Genomic DNA, 27,831 nt, shown 5'->3' with positions numbered 1-27,831 from the left:
GAATGCAAAAGCACCCAGCATTCTGTCTCCAATTCTGGACAGCCACAGACTTCTGGGAAGTTCACAAACAGGACAGGATAGGGAGAGCTTTCTCACCTGCTATCCACAGGTGAGCCCTGAAGGGGGGGGGACATAATTGAGACATACAAAATTATGCAGAGGATAGATAGAGAGATGCTCTTTTCCTTTTCACATCACTCCAGAGCCAGGGAACATCCACTAAAACTGAGTGTTGGGAGAGTTAGGACAGACAAAAGAAAATATTTCTTTACTCAGTATGTAGTTATTTGTATGTAGTATGTAGTTATAAAGATGCCTTTAAAATGGGACTGGACAAATTTTTGGAAGAAAAGTCCTTCGCGTTACAAGCCATGATGTGTAGAAATGAGTTTTTCCTGATTTTAGAAGTGGGTTACCTCAGAATGCCAGATGCAAGGAATGGCACCAGGATACAGGTCTCTTGTGTTTTGTGCTCCCTGAAGCATTTGGTGGGCCACTGTGAGATACAGGAAGTTGGACTAGATGGGCCTATGGCCTGATCCAGCGGGGCTCTTCTTATGTTCACAGGCATCACATCCCTACCTGGTATCTTTATTTTTCTCCTCCAGTGTAAACAGCAGCTGTTGAGGGGTGGAGATATTTAGGATCTTCAAGACCATATTCAGAGGTTCACCTGGCATTGATGTGCAAGAGGGCTCTTTGGGGGCTCTTTCATCTGTTGTTTTGGTTTTTCAGCTGCTTTTGTAATCAGTTTTGTTTTTACTGCATTTGATTATATCTTGCAATTTTGTTCCTGTGAGCATCTTTGAGCTTTCTTTCGACTGGAAGGCTGAGGCATGAGGGTCCGATCCTGTAAGGCTTGCACTAGCCCAGCACTGGCACTCAGTGTTGCAAATGTGAACATAAGAACAGCCCCACTGGATCAGGCCATAGGCCCGTCTAGTCCAGCTTCCTGTATCTCACAGCGGCCCACCAAATGCCCCAGGGAGCACACCAGATAACAAGAGACCTCATCCTGGTGCCCTCCCTTGCATCTGCCCTCATGTGTGATGGGGGGGGGGGGAGGCTGGGAGGAGAAGTTCCAGGCGGGGGAAGTATGGTGGAGGTGGGAGGAAGGCGGAGGATGGCAGCAGGCTCTGCCACCATATCCTGACCCCCTCCCGGAGTGGGAAACCCGACACTGGTCTCCTTGATTCTGCATCCACTCAATAGCAGGCACAGATCCATTGGGGCCGCCTGGGAACATAAGTTCTCTTAACCCAAGGAAACCTGGGGCTGCTTTCCAGTCCCACTGGATACAACGGTTGACATTTTGGCGCTGCTTCAATCCTAGGCACTGGGAAGCTTTGGATTGGGCTGTCAATTGCCTAAATAAAGAAAAATAAATATAATTTAGATCAGGAAAATGGCACTGGAGAAAGGGCTAAAAAAACACCACCATCGCAAACCAGTAACGCTGCCCCACAAGATCCTTTTAACTTTTCTTTTAAGGCAAGAAAACTGTAATGAGATCCTGCCACGTTTCATCTAGTTGAGCTCTTTGCTGCCTCTACACGTGTAAGTTTCAATTTTAGTTTATGATGGTGTAACTTCCATGGCGGGAGGAGGCCCCTGCCCTGGGGTCTGTACCAAGCGCGAGGGGCTTACCCGGTCGAGGCATGGTGGTTGGCGGTGAATTAACGGACAGGAAGCAGGTATGGTAGCTTTACACAGATGGTTTAATTGAGTCAACCTCTTTACATTCATGTGGCTCGTTACTTCACCGCCCACCTCAGTCTAGGCTGACTTGTATCATCGTCATAGCGGCTCAGGCCCCGGTCTTTCCTGCTCTTTGGAGATCGTAGTACAGGCCTCCCGGCCCAAGTCCCTCAGCCCTGTGCCCGGCTTCTGGAGGGCACTGCCCCGGCTGGCTGGGGTCAGGCTGGCTGGCCTTGGGAGGTCCCACGGTACCTTGGTGCTGGCTCCCTTATCAGTTAGTCCCCCTGGGTTGTAGTTGGCACCAAGCGCCCATCTCAACAACCACATCTCTCCAGGGTACGCCCTCTGGGTCTGGGCAGGGTCAGAGAGGTTTCTGCCTCAGCCTCCTCTTTCTAGAGCTGACCACAGCCCCCTCCCTATGGAGGCCTCTCTCCTTTCCCCTTGGCTGGCATCACCCTTTCCCTCTGGCCTTCCACCCCTCAGAAGAGGAGTGACCTCTCTCCTCCTCCAGCTCCCTTGTGAGGCTTACCTCAGGTCGGCCTAGCCCCACCCTTCCTGCCCACGTGTCTTCCTGTTCCCAGCTGTTCCCTGTCCCTACTCCCATGTAGGTGCCCTGCACAGGCCCCCAGTCCTGTTGACACTTGGGGCTTGCTCCCGAGTAGGCCTCGCCTCCAGAGGAGACCCCTGCTCCCAGGGAACTCCTGGCCACCCGGGATGGGCCTCGGTGACAGATGGTTAATAACTTCTCTCCACAAAAGCAAGGGTGGATTCACATATCTGTTCAAACGTACTGCTGAAATCTACTCATCTCCAAGCCAGGCACATGCATCTGAATCAGTCATAAGAACATAAGAACAGCCCCACTGGATCAGGCCATAGGCCCATCTAGTCCAGCTTCCTGTATCTCACAGCGGCCCACCAAATGCCCCAGGGAGCACACCAGATAACAAGAAACCTCATCCTGGTGCCCTCCCTTGCATCTGGCATTCTGACATAGCCCATTTCTAAAATCAGGAGGTTGCGCATTACACACCATGGCTTGTAACCCATAATGGATTTTTCCTCCAGAAACTTGTCCAATCCCCTTTTAAAGGCGTCTAGGCTAGACGCCATCACCACATCCTGTGGCAAGGAGTTCCACAGACCAACCACACACTGAGTAATGAAATATTTTCTTTTGTCTGTCCTAACCCGCCCAACACTCAATTTTAGTGGATGTCCCCTGGTTCTGGTATTATGTGAGAGTGTAAAGAGCATCTTCCTATCCACTCTGTCCATCCCCTGCATAATTTTGTATGTCTCAATCATGTCCCCCCTCAGGCGTCTCTTTTCTAGGCTGAAGAGGCCCAAACGCCGTAGCCTTTCCTCATAAGGAAAGTGCCCCAGCCCCGTAATCATTTTAGTCGCTCTCTTTTGCACCTTTTCCATTTCCACTATGTCTTTTTTGAGATGCGTCGACCAGAACTGGACACAATACTCCAGGTGTGGCCTTACCATCCATTTGTACAACGGCATTATAATATTAGCTGCTTTGTTCTCAATACCCTTCCTAATGATCCCAAGCATAGAATTGGCCTTCTTCACTGCCGCCGCACTTTCATCGACCTGTCCACCACCACCCCAAGATCTCTCTCCTGATCTGTCACAGACAGCTCAGAACCCATCAGCCTATATCTAAAGTTTTGATTTTTTGCTCCAATGTGCATGACTTTACACTTACTGACATTGAAGCGCATCTGCCATTTTGCTGCCCATTCTGCCCAGTCATACCTGTTGACAGGCAAGATATACAGACCACAATAATGGTCTTGGTCACTTTTCTATAGTATGACAGCCCATTGATTACTGGCATATTTATTCACAATTGTGTGTTGCCTTTTAGTCATATTACACTGAAAGGTGGGGTCAAGCCATTAAAAGACCTGTTTGTCTTATTTTCCTGCTATCATGGAACTGGCAAGATCCCTCTTAGTCTCCCATCCAACCACTGATCAGCTCCAGACCTGCTTAGCTCCAGCAAGAATGGCTATTCAACCACCTTCAGGTTAACTGTTAACCCTGACTGCTAAGCAATGTTCCTCTGGTTAACTTTTTAAACTCAAATGTCACAATGAGGGAAACCAGTTGATTGATCATCTGGCTATTAATGGATTAACTAAATACACCTATTCACCCACTTTGGGCATAATCCTAAACAGGTCTATCCCCAGAAAGTGAGGATAGGATTGCAACCTTTGATGGGCTGCAGAACATGTGACATGATTTATTCTATGAAACAAAAGCTATCAGTCATAATTAGAAGGAAAATCTCTTGTTAATATTTTATTAATTTGTTTTCCTTTTCATTCTCTGTTATACTTCACCAGACCCACAGAAAAGTTCAAAAAATAAACAAGCATACCCTTGAAGCACAACCTACGCATTAATTAACATTTGCCCCACTGATGAAAGCTTTTAATGATTGACTTACCATTCAATCTGCTAGAGCCTGCAGCCTTGAAACACACCAAATGGTTGCTTCTGAGTAAAAAAAAAAAAAAAAAAGATACTTGATAAAGTGGGACTAGTCACTTTGTCAAAGGAGAAGATGAAAATTGGCACAATTTGTTCTTGACAAACCCAGGCTGGCTCCCCATAGAAATCACCCCATTATTTTCTAGGTCAAGGGTGCCCAAACCCCAGCCCTGGGGCCACTTGCGGCCCTCGAGGACTCCCAGTCTGGCCCAGTGAGAGCCCCCAGCCTCCAATGAGCTCTGGCCCTCCGGAGATTTGCTGGAGCCTGTGCTGGCCCGACGCAACTGCTCTCAGCGTGACAGCCAACTTTTGACCTCTCGTGTGAGCTGTGGGATGAGGGCTCCCTCCACTGCTTGCTGTTTCACATCTGTGATGCAGCAGTGGCAGCAAAGGAAAGGCCAGCCTTGCTTTGTGCAAAGCCTTTTATAGGTCAGGAGCTATTGCAAGACCTTCATTCAATCATATAAGCGCCATCTCTAATGTATTCATTTATGTAAATTTATTCAAATTTGAAATGTAAATTAACTCTTTTTTTTTCCTGGCTCCCGACACAGTGTTGGCCCTCCTGCCAAAAAGTTTGGACACCCCTATTCTAGGTGCTCACGGACTGTCAGCTCTAACTGATGTTATGTATACATGCCAGACGGCCCAATCCTATTTAGCTGCCCCATTGGTGGAACTAGTGTTCTGCCAGCGGTGCCCGCTGTAAAGCTGCCTTAAAGCACACTCCAGCCGGAGTCTTCCTGTGCATGTCACTTAGCATGGTGAGGCCACCATACCCTGATAAGAGCATGCCACTTAGCCTTCCCCTCCCCCCCCCACACCAATGCAGTGGTCCTGCCCTGCAGCAATCCCACATTCCCCACTGCCCCACTGCAGGCAGGATCCTCTTAGGTTCTAAATAACAGGGAGAGGAACAAGGGAAGAGAACTAAAGAAGTGTTGAAAATCCCATCATATTCATTTTTCCAGCTCTTCCCCACCAAGCAGCCTAGCCTGAATGTCAAGCTACACATTACACAGAAACGTGTGTGATTGTAACCCTGTGTTCTTTCTTTTAAGATAGAAAAGTTGTTTGAGGAAAGGGCAATGGAGAGTGGGGAAGTGCTGGAGAAGAACTTAACCCTCCCTGCCATCTTCCCACTCAGTCCCCAATGGGAATTTCTCTCCTATTTGAAATATCACAGTTGGAAAAGTTTCTCTGGAGGCATTTTGGAGCAGGAAAATAACCATCAAGGGTGGGAGGGGGATTTTTTTTTCAAATTTATTTTCCTTCTCCCACAGTTTCTCCGCTCTCAGTTACTTCTCCTTGCGTGTAGCATGTGGCAGTCTTGATGCTGCATGTAATATGTGGCTTGGCCCGGACACAGCTCTTAGTCTTTCTTGGCTGCATCCCCTTCCACCCTCCCTCTTCACAGTGGCGTTTCAGATCTTCAAGCTGTGTAACTGGACAACTAAGAGCAGTGGTGTATGAAGAGTGCCCGGGGGGGCAACAGTCCTGGGTGCCAGGCTGCAGGGGGTATCCGAGAATCTGCCCCAAGATGGCAGCGGTGGGGGTGACCCTGACTTCAGCCACATAAGAACAGCCCCGCTGGATCAGGCCAAAGGCCCATCCAGTCCAGCCTCCTGCATCTCACAGCGGCCCAGCAAATGCCCCAGGGAGCGCACAAGACAACAAGAGACCTGCATCCTGGCACCCTCCCTTGCATCTGGCATTCTGACATAGCCCATTTCTAAAATCAGGAGGTTGCACATACACATCATGTCTTGTAACCCGTAACGGATTTTTCCTCCAGAAATTTATCCAATCCCCTTTTAAAGGCATCTAGGCCAGATGCCATCACCACATCCTGTGGCAAGGAGTTCCACAAACCAACCACACGCTGGCCACAATTTGGTCAGTGCTGGCTACAGCCACCTGCAGGAGAAGTATGTTTATTGGTATGATTATATATACGAAGTTACAAAGTTATACACAAATATACAAATATAAATACACAAACATATAGTATATATATTATATATACACGCAAAATTCAATAAAAGAAAATGTTCACTGTCTGTGCTTCTTCTGTGACCATTATTACTATTCATTTCTTATCATGACTATTCCTGAAAATAATTTTGCCATGGGGGGTGTACCAAAAATTTATGGGTCTCAGGTAGTTCTTAGCCCCAAATTGTTGGCAACCTTCAGTCTCGAAAGACTATGGTATCGCGCTCTGAATGGTGGTTCTGGCACAGCGTCTAGTGTGGCTGAAAAGGCCGATTCGGGAGTGACAATCCCTTCCACACCGGGAGTCTGTCCCTGGTCTGTCTCCCTGGCTATGGGTCTTCCTTCTTTGCCTCTTTGCCTCAGTCTGTTGGCAAAGTGTCTCTTCAGACTGGGAAAGGCCATGCTGCACAGCCTGCCTCCAAGCGGGCCGCTCAGAGGCCAAGGTTTCCCATCTGTTGAGGTTCATTCCTAAGGCTTTCAGATCCCTCTTGCAGATGTCCTTGTATCGCAGCTGTGGTCTACCTGTAGGGCGCTTTCCCTGCATGAGTTCTCCATAGAGGGGATCCTTTGGGATCCGACCATCACCCACTCTCACGACATGACCAAGCCAACGCAGGCATCTCTGTTTCAGCAGTATATACATGCTGGGAATTCCAGCTCATTCCAGGACTGTGTTGTTTGGAACTTTGTTCTGCCAGGTGATGCCGAGGATGCCCCAAATAGGCCTTTTAAAAATGAAGGGATGAAAGTTAGGAATGATGGGAGAGATCAATGTGCTCTTTGATCTCTTCCATGGAAACTGATTGTACTTAGAAGTGCCTCGCTTTGGATGGATCATGTTCTATATGTTATTGTTTTTATTTTTTTTTGAAAAAAAGTATTTCAAATGTTTGCAACACAGACTGAAGGAAGTGCATCACACATCAGTAGTGATGGTACAGGCACCAGCCAGTAGGTGCTCTAAAACAGTAGTGCCCAGCAATCCACATTTCAATTAAGATATTAGCTGGGAAGAAAGGGAAAATATTTTACACAGAGAGAGAGAGAGAGAGAGAGAGAGAGAGAGAGAGAGAGAGAGCGCTGCTGGGAAAATGTTTGACATACTCACACGCACAACAGATGGAAGGGAAAAAATCAATTTCAATCCCCTGCAACAACTGAATAACACAACTCATTTACTGCACCATGAAGAGGTTGTCAGGAAAGACCCAGAAAGTGCCACGCAATTGTTCAACTTGACAACCCTCCGTTTGTTTGAGTTCACCAAAGTGCTTTATCTTTGAAACAACATTGGCTGAACATTACCCTTAAAACACACACACAAATCATACCTGTCTGTCATTCCTGATTCAGGCTATAACATACATATCTTCCTGCCTGAAGAAATGACAGAATCAAACAGGAGTTTCCAAAGACACAAGCCAAGCTTGAAATTTAAGGAGAAAGGAGCCCAAACGAATGTTCTGGCAAGCATTGAAAGGTAAGCAGGCAAGTGCATTTTGGCACAACCTCTCATCTTTGCTAACTCGGAAAGGAGTTGGCAGCGCACGATAACAGTGGCTCGCCAATATCCCAGGTATCAGTCAGCTAATCTCTTCTGATGCAGCTTAACAAGTTGAGTCTTGCTGTGGTCCTCTGGACTGATACCAATTGCCAATTAATCACTGACGCATCCTTGGAGTCAACAAGATGCCATGTTTCGTGTCCAGAATGAGCAGCTACAAGCCCCAGCTGAACCCATCGGCTTCTCCAAACGTGTCTTTAATTAAAGATAAGGAATACTGCAGCTTGAAGGCACTTGTCGACACAGCCAATCAAAGCAGGAGAAAAACAGCCCTTCATAAAAAGGTTGTATCATAAAAGCAGATCTTGTTTCTGTGGGAGGATGGGTCAAAGATTTCTTGATGACAGAGAACTGGGTGTTGGGCCACGTTTCTCCATTTCGCTGTCTTCGGTCACTCAGAGGTTCTGTGACCATTCACTTTGGCCCTTCTGCACTTTACAAGCTACCAGACCTTGGTTTGCCACTGAAAGACCAGAGTAGATCAAAGACGCTTACAAAAAAAAGGCTTTAAAACAACCACCTTAAATCAGATTATCACAAAACAAGTGATCATAAAACTGATCAGTGTCAAAGCTAGAGGGGGTGCAAAACACTTGTTTCATAATTAGTAACCTGTCTATTCATTGAAGCACCCAGAAAGGCATTTGCTTCAAACCTGTATAACATCAAGAACAATAAAACCATTTATCCTGCACATGCCCAATATTGTCTGATCTTAGAAGCTAAGCACAGACCGCCTGGGAATACCAGGTGCTGTAGGCTTATACCATAGTCTTTCGAGACTGAAGGTTGCCAACCATTTTAAAACCAATTAGCATAACACTGTTATGCCCCTTAAGGTCTGCAGTGAGTTAAGGCTTCAAGTCAATTTTGACCCAGTTTTCCCTGAAAAGAAGACTGGGAAAATGCATTGCCCCACTTCCGCTTGCTGCCCAGAGGAAAGAATCTAGTGACACTGCCTTTGGTACACAGTACATTTAAGTGAGCTTGAGTTGGTGTGGTTTGTTGGCTTCTGCATGCCCTGGTAAGCAAATTGATTCGTCTCCTATGTGCAATGTCAAAGCATTTATGCATTTTTAAAAATTATATGGCACCTGTTGGTGCCTGCTTGCTGGAGGCCTTGGGGTAAAACTAGGCTCTGGGCACTCAGCCTGGCCCCTGCGGGCACATTGGGTGCTACCACTGCCACCAGTACAGAGGGCTTGGGTGGACCCTGTGAATAGCTGTGTGGGCTCTTGACCAATGCCCGCCCTGGCTAACCCCTTGATATAATTCCTGTATCATTTCGGCAGTTGGAATTTTAGGCAGTTTAACAAAATCACATAAACCATCAGTATAATAAAGGACACAAAACAGAAGACAAAATTTGAAAAGCCATTGTACATCAATAGCTGCAACAAAAGTTGGATAGTCAGCAGCCAAAACGCAAACCCAAGGCAAAAAAAAAAAAAGGCAACCCAGTAAGTTCAACAAGTTAACTCGCTCAATAAAAGTAAAAGTAAACAGGACAGGCCTGACATCCAAAGGATAACAATGTTGGCACCAGAAAGATCTTCCTTGGGTGGCAGCTCCACAATATGGGGGCAATCATGGAAAAATCCCTGACTCGGAGAGCTGCTCACCCAGCCTCTGCTTGTGACACCATTAGGTTAGGTTGCCAGGCAGGTTTTGCACATAAGAAGAGCCCTGCTGGATCAGGCAGACCACAGCCTAATCTAGCCCAGAATCTTGCTTCTCAACAAGATACCCTCAGGAACCCTGCAAATATGGCACAAAGGCTCTGGAGGTTCTATACCCTAGTGTCTCATAATTTCATATGGGTGTAAGTGATCCTTCAGATACCTCATTGTCAGATAGACTGGGGGATTTAAATGTCAAAACCAGCACTTGGAATTGCGTGGGAAAGAAATGAAAATGTATTAGCAGCGACCTGCATGCCTGGTCCAAGAACTTGGGACAGTCAGGCAGATCCCGGCTACCCTAGACAACTGCAGACAAACCACTTGATTCTCAGGGCACCCTAAGGGCTCTGCAAGGAAAATAATACAGCAGGAGGGTGACTGTCAAGTCGGCATGATCCAAACCTAGATTTAGCAACAGAGGAGAGCCACCAGTTGCCTTGTGCCTTGTGGTTGCCTTGTGGAGAGCCAGTGGCGTAGCTAGAGGGGGTACAAAGCACTAAGTTTCGCAAGGAGCCTCACCACAGCGCGCAAGCGGCCCCTTCCCTCCAGACCCATTCTGGTTGGTGTGAGCAAGATGGAGATGTATGCCTGGCTCTGAAGGGGAGGGGCGCCTTGCATGCTGCGATGAGGCTTCCTGCAAAAATTAGTGTTTTGCACCCCTTCTCACGATGCTACTGATGTACTCCAGAAACACGTGTCCCTTCTCTCATGAAACCATAGCCAGTTTGAGAGGTTACTGTAGTGTCTGTACACAGGCGCTGAGCTTAGCCTTGGTAACATGGCAACCGGCAGGCAGGCAAATCTGCTGCCCCCCCCCCACTCAGGCACACCAGAGTGGGCCAGATGCGAAGGCTGAAGCCCAGTAGCCGGTAAACAGAGGATGTTATGAAGAAGCGCTTATCTAGAAATGTATTGCGGTCAAGCCAGAGCCAGCAAGTTGTTTAGCAGTGCAGATTTCAGCAACCTTCAGTAATTTTCCCTATTGCATAGCTTTGCATCATGTGTTTTGAGAATGAATAAAAGTCTGAGGAAGCTAGCCGAGAGGACAAACTTCTCTCTCGATCTCATACCATCCTATTTCCGGCTCAGCTCTCCCTGCATCAACCCTCTGAATGAATGTCTGCTGTGTCTCACTCATTGCTCTGACTCCTTGCTGCTCAAGTTCTAACTTTCAAACCCTCAGAGTGCTGCTGCTTTTAGCACTCTCCCTCAGGCAACAAGGTTCTAAGCCCTGGGTGCTTCCCAAGTAGCATTGCACTGCTACAGTTAGGCCATGTCAGATCATTTGCAGAATGACTTCATCTGTTGCTATCTATTCTGAAACAAGGAACACTGATATGAGCACAGTTTACACTGGAAGGAAACTAAAGCGGTACAAGAGACAATAATATACTCTAAGGCGTCAACAAGTACCAGCCTTAGAACAGATAAGCACTGTACGTATATTGACATGAAGAATTACAAGGTGTTCTGACGATAGGAGAGGCTACTTTGGCTATGAGCTGATTGTCCCATTAGTCGAAGAGGAGGAATATTGCTGAATGGAGGTGGTTAGACTGAATCAGGGGCTGGGGGCCTGGGGGCCCTGGGGGCTGGGGGCCAAGAATAGGCCCTCAGTTTGGCTGTACTTGTCGTAAGAGGCGACTAAACAGCCACCGGGTAGATGGGACTCGTCAGCCTAGGAAGGCAGCTCATCTAAGAGAAGGAAACTCTGATCCCAAACCTCCACTGCCTTGTGGCTACATCCAGTTCTGGAAAAGGCTTCAGGAGTCAACCTCGAGGCAAAATCAGGAGCCGGAGTCCCTTAGGCAGTTCATGGCTGAACACAGTCACGTTCTGGCAACTCCTGCGACGCCGCTGGAACCAACCGTATTGGCTTCTGCCTTTCCATTGGACCATTCCAGCGAAGTGGAGAGGGGGGATTTGCTGCATGGGTAACAGCCTATCCTCCATACCTTCTTTACCCAGGCTTCGCGCACTGGAGAGGACACTCCAACTTCGCCATACGGCGTCGGCACAACACGGGAAGCAGCAGTTTACCGGTTATAAGTCTTTGCTCGATTGGCGTAGAGCATGACGCCAGGGGCTGCTTCCGACGGTGGGAGAGATCATTGCATCTCATTGGGCAGCTACCGCCCGCCTTAAGCTGGGCAGTCCCCAGCCAGTAAGGTGTTGCCTCGCCACGGTCCGTTAACCTCATGGGGTGCGTGGGGTTTAGGGTGAAAACCGACAAGCGGATCGACAACTCTGCACCATGCAACAGAAAACAGAAAACTACTGCCCTAAAGCTGGGCACCTGGAACGTTAGGACAATGACACCTGGCTTCTCTGATGACCTGCAAGAAATAGACGACGCACGCAAAACAGCTGTCATCGACATGGAGCTGAGCAGACTGCAGATGGACATCGTCGCCCTTCAAGAGACTAGGCTGCCAGATTCCGGATCTGTCAAGGAGAGAAATTTCTCATTTTTCTGGCAGGGAAAACCACCAAACGAAACCAGGGAACATGGCGTTGGCTTTGCGGTCAGAAATACCCTGCTGAAATCCATCATCCCACCTACTGTGGGAAGTGAAAGAATTTTGTCCCTGCAGCTCCAGTCATCAGCAGGACCTATCACTCTCATCAGTGCTTATGCACCGACTCTGTCGTCTCCAGCAGAAGCCAAAGACAAATTCTATGATGACCTGGCCACCACTGTCAAGAAAATCCCTGTAAAAGAGCCATTGTTCATCCTCGGCGATTTCAATGCTAGAGTTGGTGCTGATAACAGTTCATGGCCCACTTGCTTAGGTCAGTTTGGCACTGGGAGGATGAACGAAAATGGCCAACGCCTGCTAGAGTTTTGCTGTCATCACGGTCTCTGTGTCAGCAACACATTCTTCAACACAAAGCCCCAACATAGAGTCTCTTGGAGACATCCAAGATCAAAGCACTGGCACCAGCTCGACCTGATCCTCACCAGACGCTCCAGCCTTCCCAGCATCAAGATCACACGCAGTTATCATGGTGCTGCCTGCGACACTGACCACTCCCTGGTGTGCAGCAGAGTGAAACTGCAAACAAAGCGACTGTATCACACGAAAAAGGAAGGAAGACCTCGCATTGATACCAGCAAGACCCGGGATCAGAGAAAAGTGGAGGAATTTGCACAAGCGCTTGAGGAATCTCTTCCAGGCCCGGCCAACGCAAACGCATCCAGCAGATGGGAACATTTCAAGAATACCGTTTACAACACCGCCTTGTCCATATTCGGCAAGAAGACCAACAAGGCGGCAGACTGGTTTGAAGCCCACTCTGAGGAGTTGACACCAGTCATTGAGGAAAAGAGGAGAGCTCAAGCAGCATACAAGGTCTGTCCCAGTGAGCGCAACCTGCAGGTCCTCCGAACTGCTCGCAGCAAAGTCCAACAGACTGCCAGGAGATGTGCTAACGACTACTGGCTCCAGCTCTGTTCCGAGATACAGATAGCAGCTGACACGGGCAACATCAAGGGGATGTATGATGGTATCAAGCAGGCCCTAGGTCCAACACAGAAGAAAATTGCCCCTCTGAAGTCTGCCACAGGCGAGGTCATCCAGGATCGGGCGCAGCAGATGGAACGCTGGGTGCAGCACTACTCTGAGCTATATTCCAGAGAAAATGTAGTCACCGAAGAAGCACTGAACAACATTGAGTGCCTGCCTGTGCTGGAAGAGCTTGACAGTGAACCAACCCTAGAAGAACTTCACGTGGCCCTGGACTCCCTTGCCTTTGGCAAGGCACCTGGAAAAGACAGCATCCCTGCTGAAGTCCTAAAATGCTGCAAAGAGATCATCGTCACTGAGCTGCATGAAATCCTCTGTCTCTGCTGGAGAGAAGGTGGAGTACCTCAAGACATGAGGGATGCAAACATCATCACGCTGTACAAGAACAAAGGTGACAGGGGTGACTGCAACAACTACCGCGGCATCTCTCTCCTTAGCGTTGTAGGAAAGCTGTTTGCCCGAGTTGTACTAAAGAGGCTCCAGGTACTTGCAGAGAGCGTCTATCCAGAATCGCAGTGTGGATTCCGAGCCAACAGGTCCACCACTGATATGGTATTCTCCCTTAGACAACTGCAGGAGAAATGCAGGGAACAACGACAGCCACTCTTTATAGCCTTCATAGATCTCACAAAGGCTTTCGACCTGGTCAGCAGAGACGGCCTCTTCAAGATTCTCCCCAAGATTGGATGTCCACCCAGGCTCCTCAGCATCATCAGATCCTTCCACAAGGACATGAAGGGCACTGTTGTCTTCGATGGCTCCACATCAGACCCTTTTGACATCCGAAGCGGAGTGAAGCAGGGCTGTGTTCTTGCACCAACCTTGTTTGGGATTTTCTTCGCTGTCCTGCTGAAGCAGGCCTTTGGAACTGCAACAGAAGGCATCTATCTCCGGACCAGATCAGACGGAAAGCTCTTCAACCTCTCCAGACTGAGAGCAAAATCCAAAGTCCAGCTGAAATGTCTGCGTGACTTCCTCTTTGCCGACGATGCAGCTGTCACTACCCACTCTGCCAAAGATCTCCAGCAGCTCATGGATCGTTTTAGCAAGGCCTGCCAAGATTTTGGACTGACAATCAGCCTGAAGAAAACACAGGTCATGGTTCAGGATGTGGACTCACCTCCCTGCATTACAATCTCTGAGCATGAACTGGAGGTTGTCCATGACTTTGTGTACCTTGGCTCAACGATCTCCGACACTCATTCTCTCGATGCCGAGCTAAACAGGCGCATCGGTAAAGCAGCTACCACGTTTTCCAGACTCACAAAGAGAGTCTGGTCCAACAAGAAGCTGACGGAACATACCAAGATCCAGGTCTACAGAGCTTGCGTCCTGAGTACACTTCTGTACTGCAGCGAGTCATGGACTCTTCGCCCACAACAGGAGAGGAAACTGAGCGCTTTCCACATGCGCTGCCTCCGACGCATCCTCGGCATCACCTGGCAGGACAAAGTTCCAAACAACACAGTCCTGGAACGTGCTGGAATCCCTAGCATGTATTCACTGCTGAAACAGAGACGCCTGCGTTGGCTTGGTCATGTCGTGAGAATGGATGATGGCCGGATCCCAAAGGATCTCCTCTATGGAGAACTCGTGCAAGGAAAGCGCCCTACAGGTAGACCACAGCTGCGATACAAGGACATCTGCAAGAGGGATCTGAAGGCCTTAGGGATGGACCTCAACAAGTGGGAAACCCTGGCCTCTGAGCGGCCCGCTTGGAGGCAGGCTGTGCAGCATGGCCTTTCCCAGTTTGAAGAGACACTTTGCCAACAGTCTGAGGCTAAGAGGCAAAGAAGGAAGGCCCATAGCCAGGGAGACAGACCAGGGACAGACTGCACTTGCTCCCGGTGTGGAAGGGATTGTCACTCCCGGATTGGCCTTTTCAGCCACACTAGACGCTGTGCCAGAACCACCTTTCAGAGCGCGATACCATAGTCTTTCGAGACTGAAGGTTGCCAATACAAGACTGAATCAGGCCAGTGTCCTTCAGTCTCCAATACTGTGTACATAATCAGGAGCATAAAATCTGCCAGCACCTATCACCTTCTGTGTAGATATGCAGGCACATAACCTTGCACCTAGTAGTATATGCTCAGCACATTGCTCCATATACACAACTCTGGATCAGGAAATGAAGCTATAATTCTGTGCCTGTAAGGGTCTGAATTCACAAGAAAGCAAAGGTTTATACACTTTCTACCTTCAGGGAAGCATCTTGTCTGCCAATAACCCCTGCATATCTGCCACAGAACCCTTGGGCATTGCAGAGGACATAGGGCATGCTCTAGGATGCACACATAATTCACCTGGGATCAAGCTATATTGCCCCCTTGACAAGGCTAACTACTTGTACCCCACATTTTTTCATGACTTTATAATTTATTATATTCCATAGCACTGTTGTGGTATTTAAAATAAAAAATATAAAGTGTCAGTTGCATTTTTACATGGGTTCACAAAACTACTCTTGTAATGGAAGATCAGAAGATCATCAGGTGGATGCTGTGGTGTTGACAGCGATTCCATGTTTTGACAGCTGGTTGACAGCTTGGGAAGGGCAGGCCTGGCTCCACAGCTGTAATCAATCAAGGCCAATGGAGATCTGGTTGGACCCACCTGCGCTTCATTTGACCTTGATGGGGCTTTGAATGAGCTAAGGAGGTAGCTCACAGCTGAGCTGCATTTGCACTTAATGGGACACAAAGGATAAAAGGCAGCATCAGCAGGACAAAAGAAGCAGGACCCTAACCCAGCTGGAAGTGGGACCCTGACTCAGAGGGAGATGTTACCAGACCCAGAGGGCTACCTGACCCAGACCTACAGGAGAAGGGGACTGCCAGGACTCTGCTGGAGGACACAGAAGACTGGGAAGACTGGACTGTGCTTTGGAGACCAGATTGGACTTTAATTGGAGGCTTCAGACCTTTACCCACTGAGTTAAGTGGAATTTTGGGGAGGGAAAGCCTTTGGACAAGAGGACTTGCAGGGAGTGTCTGTGTTCATAGCAATAAATTTGGGTAGTTGCTATAGATAAGGAGTTCTGTGTTCATTCCTTTGCACACCAAAGTGGTTGTTCTAGAGATAAAGAGGGTGTTAATTAGCCAAAAAGCGGGCATTAGAAGGGAGTTGAGATATTTGGATGGGACAAATTGGTGTAGTTGGCAGGATTTGAAAATTAGGACAGGACAAATCTGTATAAAACTATGCCTCTCCAAGGTTAATACTGTGCCCCTCTGAGGTCTAGGCACTGATTTCTCTGCAGGTGACTGCACGAAGTTTGCACGGGATCACACTTTGGTATGAATTATAGTAATAAAAATAGCACACAATTATATAGCACTTCAGAGTATTCAAAATGTTTCCCTTACATTATGGGAGGGTGGTAACACCCTCTCTGTGAAAGGCCTGCTGGGTGCTTGACTGCCTTTTAAAACACAACAAAAGGCTGAAACTTCTCTCTTCTAATCCAGTGATGGTTGTCTTAAGTGCAGCACCTCACCTGAGGCTGAGAGGTATTTAAACAAACAGTGCCCTGCATTGGAGCTTTGTACTGTAGTGGTGCTGGAGAACTTGTAGTTGTATGTTTTGTCTGCTCAACACCAGGGCCTAGAAAGGAATAAGCCGGCCTAGCTATTGATTAATTGATCAGAAATGAATACATATTGTACAGATTCTCCGTTAGATCTAAATTGTTGATTGTGGGGGTCAGAGATGCAACATCTGTCAGGGGTGAATTGGAGGCAGTCATGACTCACTGAATGGGATTCAAGAGCCAAACCACATGTCAGAAGTAGGAGGTCAAGCTGAAAGTCAAAGTCAATAAAGATGACAATAGCTCACTCACATTCCACCCTGAATAAAAGCTTTTCCAGCCCTTCCTGTAAGGGGGGGGGGCAATGATCAGCCTGAATGAGTAGAATCACCCCAGTACCTGGGAATGTTTTATTGCCTAGAGCAGGGGTACCCAAACCCCAGCCCTGGGGCCACTTGCGGCCCTCGAGGCCTCTCAATGCGGCCCTCAGGGAGCCCACAGCCTCCAATGAGCCTCCGGCCCTCCAGAGATTTGTTGGAGCCTGCACTGGCCCGACGCAATTGCTCTCAGCGTGAGTGTGACTGTTTGACCTCTCACATGAGCTGTGGGATGAGGGCTCCCTCCACTGCTTGTTGTTTCACATCTGTGATGCAATAGCGGCAGCAAAGGAAAGGCCAGTCTTGCTTTGTGCAAGGCCTTTTATAGGCCTTGAGATATTGCAAGACCTTCATTCATTCATATAAGTTCACCTTTAATATATTCATTTATGTAAACTTATGTAAATTTATTCAAATTTTAAATGTAAATTAATTCTTCCCCCCCAGCCCCCGACACAATATCAGAGAGATGATGTGGCCCTCCTGCCAAAAACTTTGGACACCCCTGGCCTAGAGGATGCTCTCTAAAAGTGAATGCCTCTGTTTTGTTCCCCACACTGGGAATGGGAAAGGGAGGGGATGCTTGTAGGCTGTGGTGAGGCTCCCTGCAAAACTTAGTGCTTTGCACCCCCTCTAGCAACACCACTGTCAGGATCCACCCCGTCCCTCTTCCAACCTGCCTTCCACCCTCCCCCTGTTCTGCCCACTCCCCGGCCCTGTTGCACCCAACCTGCCAACTCACCTCTGTAGACAGGCCTTCTTCAATCTGGTGTTGTACACAACGTCTTCGCATCACCACTGGTGGTGGTCCTGAAGCACACAGCTAAGCGTGCTTTTCCAGATTGCCTTTGTGGTGACTGGAAAGTACGTTCCACTGCCGGAGTGCTAGTTCTGGCATCAGCAATACAGGGTACGACTGGGCCCTTAGTAGACCAATGGTCTGATTCAGTATAAGGCAGCTTCCTGTGTTTAAATTCCTAAAATAAGGACTGTCATGAAATATCCCAAGTCAACTCCACTGTTTCTGCATGTTTTTCCCACATTAAAATCAGGAAGGAATTAAGCAGACCCGCAAAGCTGGGTTTATTTGCTGGGAAATCAAATACATCACACTTTGTTTTCTGAGGGTTTTATGGCCAATAAATTGCTACAGGGAAAAAAACCCATCCTGCTATCTAAACAATTAATCTTCATGAATAAACACTATTTACTTAGCATTTGCCAAATGAGGAGGAATTCTGTTTGGCTGCCAAAAGGGAGATGAGAGGATCCAAGAGATTCCAATAGAATTAGAACATAAGAAGAGCACCGCTGGATCAGGCCAAAGGCCCATTTAGTCCAGCTTCCTGTATCTCACAGTGGCCCACCAAATGCCTGAGGGAGCTCACAAGACAACAGACACAACCTGTGGCCTGGTGCCCTCCCCTGAATCTGGTAATCAGAGGCAGCCTGTCTCTAAAACTAAGAGCTTGCACATACCTACTATGACTTGTAACCAGTAATGAACTTCTCCTCCAGGAATCTGTCCAATCCCCTCTTAAGAATCAGTGACAATTTTCTCAAGTTCAGTGCCAAAGTGATCCTGCAGAATTAAATTCCCCCAGTTACACCCTTTGGTCCAGATGTAGCAAAGGCTTGTGAGCAATGCGAGAACCCCCTACCCCATCAGAAGCAGCATTCATACAACTTCATGACTCTGCACCCATACAAAAAGAGGGAGAGAATAATCCATAACCAGACAAGATTGTTTGTTTGTTTGTTTGTTTGTTAGATTTTGTATTCCGCCTTTCTCCCAGAAGGGCACCCAAGGTGGCACAAAGGGTAAATGGAAGACACACAAAAGTTGGGCTGAAAATGTAGAAAAGGCTTGGGGTTCTGACCAAAGGTTATGTCCCTTAGGCTAAAGAAGGGAGGGGAAGTAACACCCTGGAGCTGCATGTCTTCAGTGTGGGTTCTTCAAGGACTGGCTCATCCATGAGGCCAACTGAAGGTTGCTTCAGGCAGCAGTTTGGGGAGGGGGGTACATGGACACCCATCTCTTCTTTCTTGTTTCTACTGCTCCCCCACTGAATACACTGGGGTTTTCGGGGGGGCAGTCTTCACATTGAATGTTTTTATACAGAACCTTGTTTTTCTAAATGTTGTATGTTGCATTTTTCCTTGAGTTTTATTGTGTCCCTTATCTGAAGGATTCAGAGTAGCTCCTTGAGTTACACTTAGAGAAAGCAGGTGTGTTTCTCTTAAACTGACAGTGGATCAGGGAATTAGGGTGGATAAGACACTACAGCATGTGGGTTCCACCTGGGGACCATGACAATTTTTAGATACGCTGAATAGCATCCAATTTGGTACCCTTGCAGAAAGGCTGAGTCAAATAGCACACTCACAGCGCAGTCCCATGCCTCGGTTTTGCTGACTGAACTAGTGTTCTGGCAGTGGAGAGTGAATTTATGGGGTCATGAGCATTGGCACAGAAGTGCGCATAGCTAGGCATTTCTGGGCTGCCATCACAGATCTCAAGGAGCACCCTGTATGTGGTGGCAGCCAGGAAAGGTTGGTAAAGGGTGCGGGTGGGTAGAAAAGGGCAGATTGAGGGAAGAGAAGGATGTGTTGGAGGAGGGAGGGGGTGAGGGCGTGTATCTGTGCAAGCAAACTGAGCCAGGATGCTATCCCCTCCAGAGCCTCCGAATACACCCCCTTTGTCTCAGGGGGTCAGGTCAGACCAAAATCATGTTATCTTGTGATGTATCAGGGCACAATCCTAACCACAAGTTCTATTGTGTTCAATGGGACTTACTCCCGGGAAAGTGAGGTTAGGATTGCAGCCCCAGTCACCCCCCATACTTCCTTTTCTGCTCCTTTTTCCAGTGCAGGGAGTGGGAGGAGTAGCAGTGGGTGGAGGTACTTCAGCCAAACTGTTGCCTGAGGCAACTACTTCAGTTGGCCTCATGGAGGGGCCGGCCCTGCAGCAGAGTTGTGGATACAGGAAGAAACAAAAAATCCATATTTACTGCCGGAATGATACATTCATCTGTATGCAACCAAAGAAATTTAATCTGAAGAGCATGAATTTTAATATTATAAAAAAGGCAGAAAAGTTCCTCTCCATCCATGTTCCCTATACTGTACACAATTTTACAAACATGATAGGTCTCGCTGTCCTCCTCCCCATCACCATTTTTCTAAATTAAAACACCTAAAGTGTTTCCTTTGGAGTAATGTCAACCCTTTTCCAGGTGGATCTCTCTAATCCAGACCTGTGCAGCTTGTAGCTCACCTAGTCAAGCACAATCCACCAGAATTCCATGAAACGTCCTGGTTTTGCTGCTGATCCAAAAGAGTAAGAGGAGAGGAGAGGGGGTGTTGTCAAGGGGGTGTTGGCAGTCCACAGCAAATGGCTGGTGGGTGTTGTCAAGCTCCTGGCAGCCCACAGCAAATGACTGGTGGGTTATGTCCTGTTTGCTGGGATTGCAAATCAGAGCCTGGGGTAAAAGCAGAGTTAATACGCAACTATCAGGAGAACCACGTCAACACAAATACATGAATCGTTTCTGGCAAACAAGCCCCGTCTTGAAGTGCTGCTCCAAACGAGTGCGGAGGAAGAGTGCAAAATGGGACCTGAACAGCTTCCACATGACTTAAGGCTTGTTTCAGTTAAACATTAATGTGGACGATGTAACTTTCAAAGTGGAGCCAGTGGCAGAGTTGATCCAAGAGTCAAATGATGAGGAAAGGAGTGAAACAAGGAGGAGATCTGGAGTGAGCAGCCAAACTGCTGAAGTTGATAAAACCTCCTAGGAGAAGAAAGAGACAAACAAACTCTTAAAAATAGCAAGTCAGATATTTCCTTTTCAGTGCCATGGCTAGAGGGTCGAGATAGCATTAGCCACTGAGAGGTTATTCATGCTGTTACCCTACATGTTCCCCCGAATCAATTTCTTTCTGTCTTTCTTTCCTGTTTCCAGGCTCAGATCAGCCTTCCATTGGTTAGATTAGAACAGTGGTTCTCACACATTTAGCACCAGGACCCACTTTTTAGGATGAGAATTTGTCAGGACTCACCAGAAGTGATGTCATGACCGGAAGTGACATCATCAAGCAGGAAAATTTTTCACAATCCTATGCTGCAATCCTTCCCACACTTACCCAGGAGTAAGTCCCATTTATTATCATTGTTAAAAGAATATACATAGTAGCTTATTAAAAGTACAGGTCTGTAACACTTCCCCAAATGCAGTCGCATACCATGGGAGCATCAAGTCTAATATATTAAAATAAAATATTGAAATGAATGGGGACCCACCTGAAATTGGGGTCCTGACCCCTAGTTGGCAAAACTTAATGCTTTGCAACCCCTAGCTACACTACTCGTCAACCCCATGCATGGACATTTTAATTTAAAATAAAAAACATACAGAAGTGTTATTTATTTGTATATGAACCTGCCTAGTTTGACCTTTACTTCCAAGTAAACATACATAGGATTGCTTTATGCCTAATTTTAATTCAGACCCATTTTATTTAGGTTTATTTTGGGCTATATCAGAATGCCAGATGCAAGGGAGGGCACCAGGATGCAGGTCTCTTGTTATCTGGTGTGCTCCCTGGGGCATTTGGTGGGCTGCTGTGAGATACAGGAAGCTGGACTAGATAGACCTTTGGCCTGATCCTGTGGGGCAGTGTTTGTCCTTCACACTGATTTATTGAAGACCCCTAAGCTTCAATATAATAGTTCAAATCCTTCAAATAGCTTCAAATCCTAATAGTTAACTGCATCACATTTCTAGCTAGAGACCTGCTCCAACTTTGTAGTGAATATCTGGTTTTTCCCCCCATTATTCTTAACAGATGTAAATACCTCATTGTCCTCCGAGCCCTGAATCCCTCTTGTGTGATCTGGTTGGCGGTTTGCAGGGTAATCTCTCCACGTAGAACAGGCTCCAGCAGCTGCCTTCTTTGCCAGCTGGGAGGTAGGTGGCCAGGAAGAGAGACAAGAGACAGAAATTTTTCAGTGACTCAGCTTGGCTTTGAGTCATATTGGCTGTGGGTAACACACCAAGCTGATCCTGACTCTCTGAGTATTCATTGCGCCTCATCTCACCCAAATTACAAAGACATGCTGTCATCTGTTGAGGTCCTTTGCTTTTCCATTCTGCAGTGGTAGTCTGTAGAGCAAACATTAAACTCTCACACTGCAGGCACTAAGAATTGGGATTTCATTAGAATAGCACTATGAAGAGCTCGCTTGGCTGGACAATGCTGGCAAAGAACTCCAAAGGGCAATCGAAGGCAACACCACTCTTTTGCAGCTTGAAAACTTCTGTTAGTTTTGCCTTTGCAGTGGTGTAGCTGGAGGGGGGTGAAGCGCTCAGTCCGGCGGGGTGGCTCAGTGGGGCGGGCAAGCGGCACCTCCCTGCCCGGCGGGGGGAGCAAAACAGAGCCGTACGCATCAAAGCACATGCATGCACCAGTGCTCCAAGAGACACCCAGCACATGGAGTTGCCTGAGGCGTCTCCAGAACCTGGTGTCAACCACAGGCTCTGTTGGTCAAGAGGAGGTACAACCCTCCTCTTGACAGACAGATGACCTGTTCCATTGGTCAGACTTTACGTGGGATATACTTTTGTTTCTTAAAGATTTGACAGTAACTGCTAAGGGCAACTGCAGTCCTGGAGCTAAAGCACATCCAATCTCAGGTTTGCCTCGCCATGAAGTTGTAGTCATTTTTATGGTCTAGTTGCTAAACTTTCACTCTGATTCATACCAGATTTATATACTCTATGGAAGTCAATGAGAAAAATTCAGTCTCTTATTTTTGGAAGATGACAGAAATGGGGCCGGATGTTCCAGGAATACTCGATAAACCACTGAATGCAAACTTCCAACTGATGGCTTCCCAGAGCTAGTTTCTTTTGTTCACCCAGGCATCCCAGCCAGCTCTTGCCTATCCAGTTCATCTGAGCACTTCCTTAAGAGTGGAAACTTGCAACTCCGTCCAACACCACTGGAACGGGTTTGGAAGAAGGCTAATAAAATAAAATGGCTCTCTGAGTCAAAGGACTCCAGCTAAGGCAGAGTCACTGGTATACTATCTTTCCCTCAGAGTTCCATCCTGTCTCAAGGAACAGGCTTAATAAATTTGGCTGCATTTGGATTAGCTACTACTACAGCCTGAAGAGATTGTGTGGTTGACTGCTTAGTCAAAGCTGTGGTCGGCCCAGAGCTAGCTGGGGGTGGGGAGGATTCCACAGAGCCTAGTTTACTGCGGTTATATTCCTGTATCTCAAATTATCCTCCTACTTGAGATCTGTTCCCATCGGCTCTTTCCTCAATTGCAGTGATCTTCAACATTTTTCGTGCCACAACACCAATAAATAAATGAAGTATGAGACTGGGGAACTACAGGAACACCCTGCCCCTCTCACCCTCACCATGTGAATAGAGTTTTGCATCAAGTCCCTCTGCTAAATTTTTCAGCCCTATTCAGTTTTGTGTCCTGCCCTACTTGCTACATGCCGGCCAGTTTTCAGCTTGATTTGTTGCTGGACCTGGTAAGCCAATCTTCTGGGACATCCGAATAGGCTTTGCATTACAATACTTTCAAGAAGCACTGGTTTGGCGGTGTCCAAACTGAGGAACCTTCTGCCCACCAGAACTGCTTCATCTGCTTCCCTGTTCATTGAGTGACCCATGTTGGAGAGCTGGAATGATGCCAAACAGGATAGGAGTCCTGACCAGTGGCATAACCCCTGCTAATTGGGTAAGAGGCACTTTTTCAAGTGGGTGCTCCTTTTTTTTAGCAGGGGGAGAGTAACTGGCCCACCTCACCCCAGCACTGTCTGTTCTAGTGGCTGTCTGCTGGTATTCTTTTGCATCTTTTAGATTGTGAGCCCTTTTGGGACAGGGAGCCATTTAGTTATTTGATTTTTCTCTGTAAACCGCTTTGTGAACTTTTAGTTGAAAAGCGGTATATAAATACTGTTAATAATAATAATAATAGCTGGAGGGGGTGCAAAGTACTAAGTTTGTATGCAGGGCCTGCAAATAGTCCCTCCCCCCTCCCCTTTGGAGCCGTTCTGGGCAATGGGAGCAAAACAGAGGTGTTTGCCTCTTCTCTGGGTGTTTTCTGGCATTCGCTTCCATTTTGCTCCCACTACCCAGAATGGCTCAGAAGGGGAGGGGGAGGAGCTGTTTGCACGCCGCAGTGAGGCTCCTTGCAAAACTTAGTGCTTTGCACCCTCTCTAGCAATGCTACTGGTCCTGACTTTAACTTGGTTTCCTGTGGTTCCTGGGATATTCTGCTGTAAAAAGGATCTGCTAATTTTGCTTGGAAACTCCAACATATATGGACGTGTCTTGGACTCTGTCCCAGAACAGACTCTTGCTTTGGCCCTAAGCCTCGTCAATGTGCCCATGACACAAAGTTACCTTGGGGACCTGCTGGTTATCAACTCCTACAAGCCATTTTGCATGTATTGCTTTCAGAGTAAAATGAAATATGCAGACTCCAAGAAAAAATATGTACAACAAAGTCTAGCTGCTTCTTTCCTATGATGTGGAAAATTCAAGCACTCAAGAAAAAGAGAACTCAAATCAGCTCAGTAGGCAATTCAAGTCCAGCTCTCCTTTGGACTGGTATGATAGTCTTGACTTATTACTGGTAAGCCTTCAAGTTGTGTACATACACACCAAGCTGCTTTATACTGAATCAGACCATGGGTCTGTCTTGTGCCATATTCTCTCTGCAGCAGCACAGCAGCTCTCCAGGGTGACCAGATACAATGGAGAACAGAGTGCCTATACCTTTAACCATGTATAGAAGAGGGAATTTTAGCAGGTGCAGCTCAAAATGGAAGGGTTTAAAAAGCTTTACCTGACAAAATTCCCTCTTCTATACATTGGTTAAAGGTATAGGCACTCTGTTCTCCACTGTATCTGGTCACCCTTCCAGGGTCTCATGTGTGTCTTTCCAAGTCTTACCTGGAGAGGCCTTTAGAATTTTTTTGCACCTATAGGAGGTGCTCTACCTCTGAGCTATGGGCCCCACCCAAAAAAAAACACTTTTTAAAACGACACTTTTTAAAACGACACTCTGTTGGAACCCATATAGGTTTGCCAGACTTTAAAAAAAGGTGATCTAGAAAAAAAAATATTTTATTTATAAGTTATAATAACTTTTTTCTGGTCATCTCCCTATATTTACACATGCTTGCAAACTGCAGGAGCTGAGCTCTTTGCAGGGTAATTAAAAGTTACAGTTTCTGATTTTTGAATAGCCTCGGGGCTTGAGGCAATTAGTTATCTGATCTTTCCATCACCCTTTGGTGACCCACCAAAAATCAGGTCCCGACCCACAGGTGGGTTCCAGCCCACAGTTTGGGAATGACTGCAATAGTGGCTAAAAAGACTAAGCAACAAATCACCCCAGCAGTGTCTTTTCTAGTGGCTGTCTGCTGGTGTTCTTTTTGCATTTTTTTAGATTGTGAGCCCTTTTGGGACAGGGAGCCATTAGTTATTCGATTTTTCTCTGTAAACCGCTTTGTGAACTTTTAGTTGAAAAGCGGTATATAAATACTGTTAATAATAATGATTTCCCTGGTTTGGATCTAGCCTCTGCCACAGACTGACTAGGTGGCCGTAGACATGTCACTCCCCCTTGGCCTCACCAGCAATATGGAATTGATAATGGCCTTACTTATCATAAAGGGTGTTTGTCAGGTTTATAGGAGAAGCCATTTGAATTCCTGAAAGCACTATACAAACACTAAAAATTATTACCCAGGAATGTGCCATGGGAAACAGGCTCCCATGCTACTAAGACTATCCTTAAAAGAGGCCTATGAGCTGAATGTTTCAGACAACTGAGCAGAATTAATATAAGGGCAGTTATAGAGCTCAAGGAGAGACATTTAATCTGCTCTGGCTTAACAGAGTTTGAGTCCTGACATTGTCTATTACAGTGGTTCCCAAACTGTGGATCGGGACCTGATTTTTGGTGGGTTGACAAAGGGTGATGGAAAAGTCAGATGACTAATTACCTCAAGTCCTGAGGCTATTGAAAAATCAGATACTGTAGCTGCTAACTGTCCTGCAAAGAGCTGAGCTCCTGCAGTTTGCAAGATAGCTGCTAATTATCCTGCAAGGAGCTGAGCTCCTGCAGTATGCAAGCATGTGTAAATATAGAGATAAAGTTTGAGGGTATTTTTTTCTGGTTATTACTTATAAATAAATAAAATGTTATTTCTTTCTAGATCTTCTTTTCTAAAAGTCTGGTAAACCTAGGCGGGTCCTGAGAGAGTATTGTTTTAAAAAGTGGGTCCTTGTGCTAAAAAGTTTGGGAACCACTGCTGTATTGAAAACAAATGATGGTGATTCTAGCCCATATGGTTCGTAAGCCTGAACTAATGCCTTTCCATATCTGACAAATAACTAAAATATGTATCTTGATCCCTATGAACTCAAAGGACTTAATTCATTAAAATATTTGTATGGGAAAAAACCAATTATAGGCTTTCCTTGGTGTGACCCAGTGTAGAACAGTCAGATCCTTCCATTGCACGTTGTTCTCTGAACTTTAGGCTGATGTGATTCAGAACTAAGACATTTTGGCCACAGTCCAGGACACATAACTGCTAAAGACATAACTGCAACTTCAATAGGGCATGAACCGGGCACTTCATGCCCCGAGGCTAAGACCTATGCTAGGAAGCTGTTGGAGGCAAGGGGAGAAGCACAGGCCTCAGGAGTCCTCTTCTGGCACAGATGGGTGCAGGGAGCGCAACAGGAACCAGAGTAATTGGCAGGCAGGATGAAGCATCTGGGTTGGCCAGATCTGATAGATACTATTTGCTTCAGGGGATTTCCAGTGGAAAATGGCATCAGGGGAAATAATTGTGTTCCCCGCACACCACAGTCCCAGTCAGGACTAGGGCCCTCATGACTGTTTGTGATAAAAGAGGCACTTCCAGTTGGACAAATGTCTACTTGTGTGTAACTGAGTTGGTTTGCATTCACCCCTTGTCAGCATGCCTCAACTCTGTCCTTTTTTCCCTTCCCTCCTCTAGACTTAAACTGAAGTCTCCTGAGTCCACAGATCTTTCAGTTGCTTATCCTCTGCAAATTGCCAACCCTCCTGCCCCCCAAGTACTCCCATCTCAGCACACTCCTCACTCCAAACTGCCCTTCCCTGTTCTGTCCCCGCTGACTTAACCAGAGGCAGTGCAGGATGGAAGAGGTTCAACAGGCCACGATCGCCTCCATCCATTTGCTCTGATAGCTGCAGCTCGTAGAACACGGAGTAACTTCTGTGCCATCATTCCAGGACTTACATGGATGGATTGTAAGATCCGTCAACATAAACCCTGCATGGAATTGGATACATCATTCATCACACCAAATATGCTTGTGTGAAGTACAGTCCTTATTTTTGGCTAGCCTGAAATTCTGTTCAAAACATTGCCTTTAGTAGGTATTTTCTTACAGCAAGTAAAACTTGATGGAGATTGCTCCAGACCGGTTTGACTGTGCGTGTGTGCATGTGTATCTTTAATCTAAATCTGATTTATGGTTAAATGGGAAACATTAAAACCTTGGAATTCAATTCAAACACAACGTATTGACATGACAAATTCTATGGAACATGTGGGAAGCCCCATGGTCTCAGTGTGGATTAAATTATTAAACACAGCCACAGCCAAGAAACATAATACATGCTCTCTCGTGTTCCCAAGGAGATTTTATAATATTCATATCTGTTGCTAATGTGGAACACAGAGCGAGGGGGGGGGGGAAATCTAGGGAAAGCCAATAGTGATGAGCAGCTAAACTTGCTCCCATTTCCTCTCTCAAGGAAAACAGCCTGACCACTCAACCCCTGGGAAACACAACAAAAAGGGTTTCTGACCACAAATGATTCATACAAGTGTTTGTTCATTATTCAGTT

At 46.9% G+C, this 27,831-nt stretch overlaps 1 long non-coding RNA gene across 2 annotated transcripts in view; it reads right to left on the bottom strand.

The window, feature by feature from the left end:
• Positions 1-18,649: 18,649 nt before the first annotated feature.
• LOC136645546 (uncharacterized) overlaps positions 18,650-27,831 on the bottom strand; it is a 28,909-nt gene continuing 19,727 nt past the window's right edge. For both annotated transcript variants that reach the window (XR_010794145.1, XR_010794144.1), the window contains exons 2-3: positions 21,748-21,852; positions 18,650-20,683 (exon numbers count right to left, since the gene is read on the bottom strand). This is a non-coding gene — a long non-coding RNA (uncharacterized lncRNA). The remainder of the gene's footprint in view (positions 20,684-21,747; positions 21,853-27,831) is intronic.

Source organism: Tiliqua scincoides, chromosome 3, assembly GCF_035046505.1.
Source record: "Tiliqua scincoides isolate rTilSci1 chromosome 3, rTilSci1.hap2, whole genome shotgun sequence".
Lineage (NCBI taxonomy): Eukaryota > Metazoa > Chordata > Lepidosauria > Squamata > Scincidae > Tiliqua > Tiliqua scincoides.
This window is presented reverse-complemented; position numbering and strand designations above follow the sequence as displayed.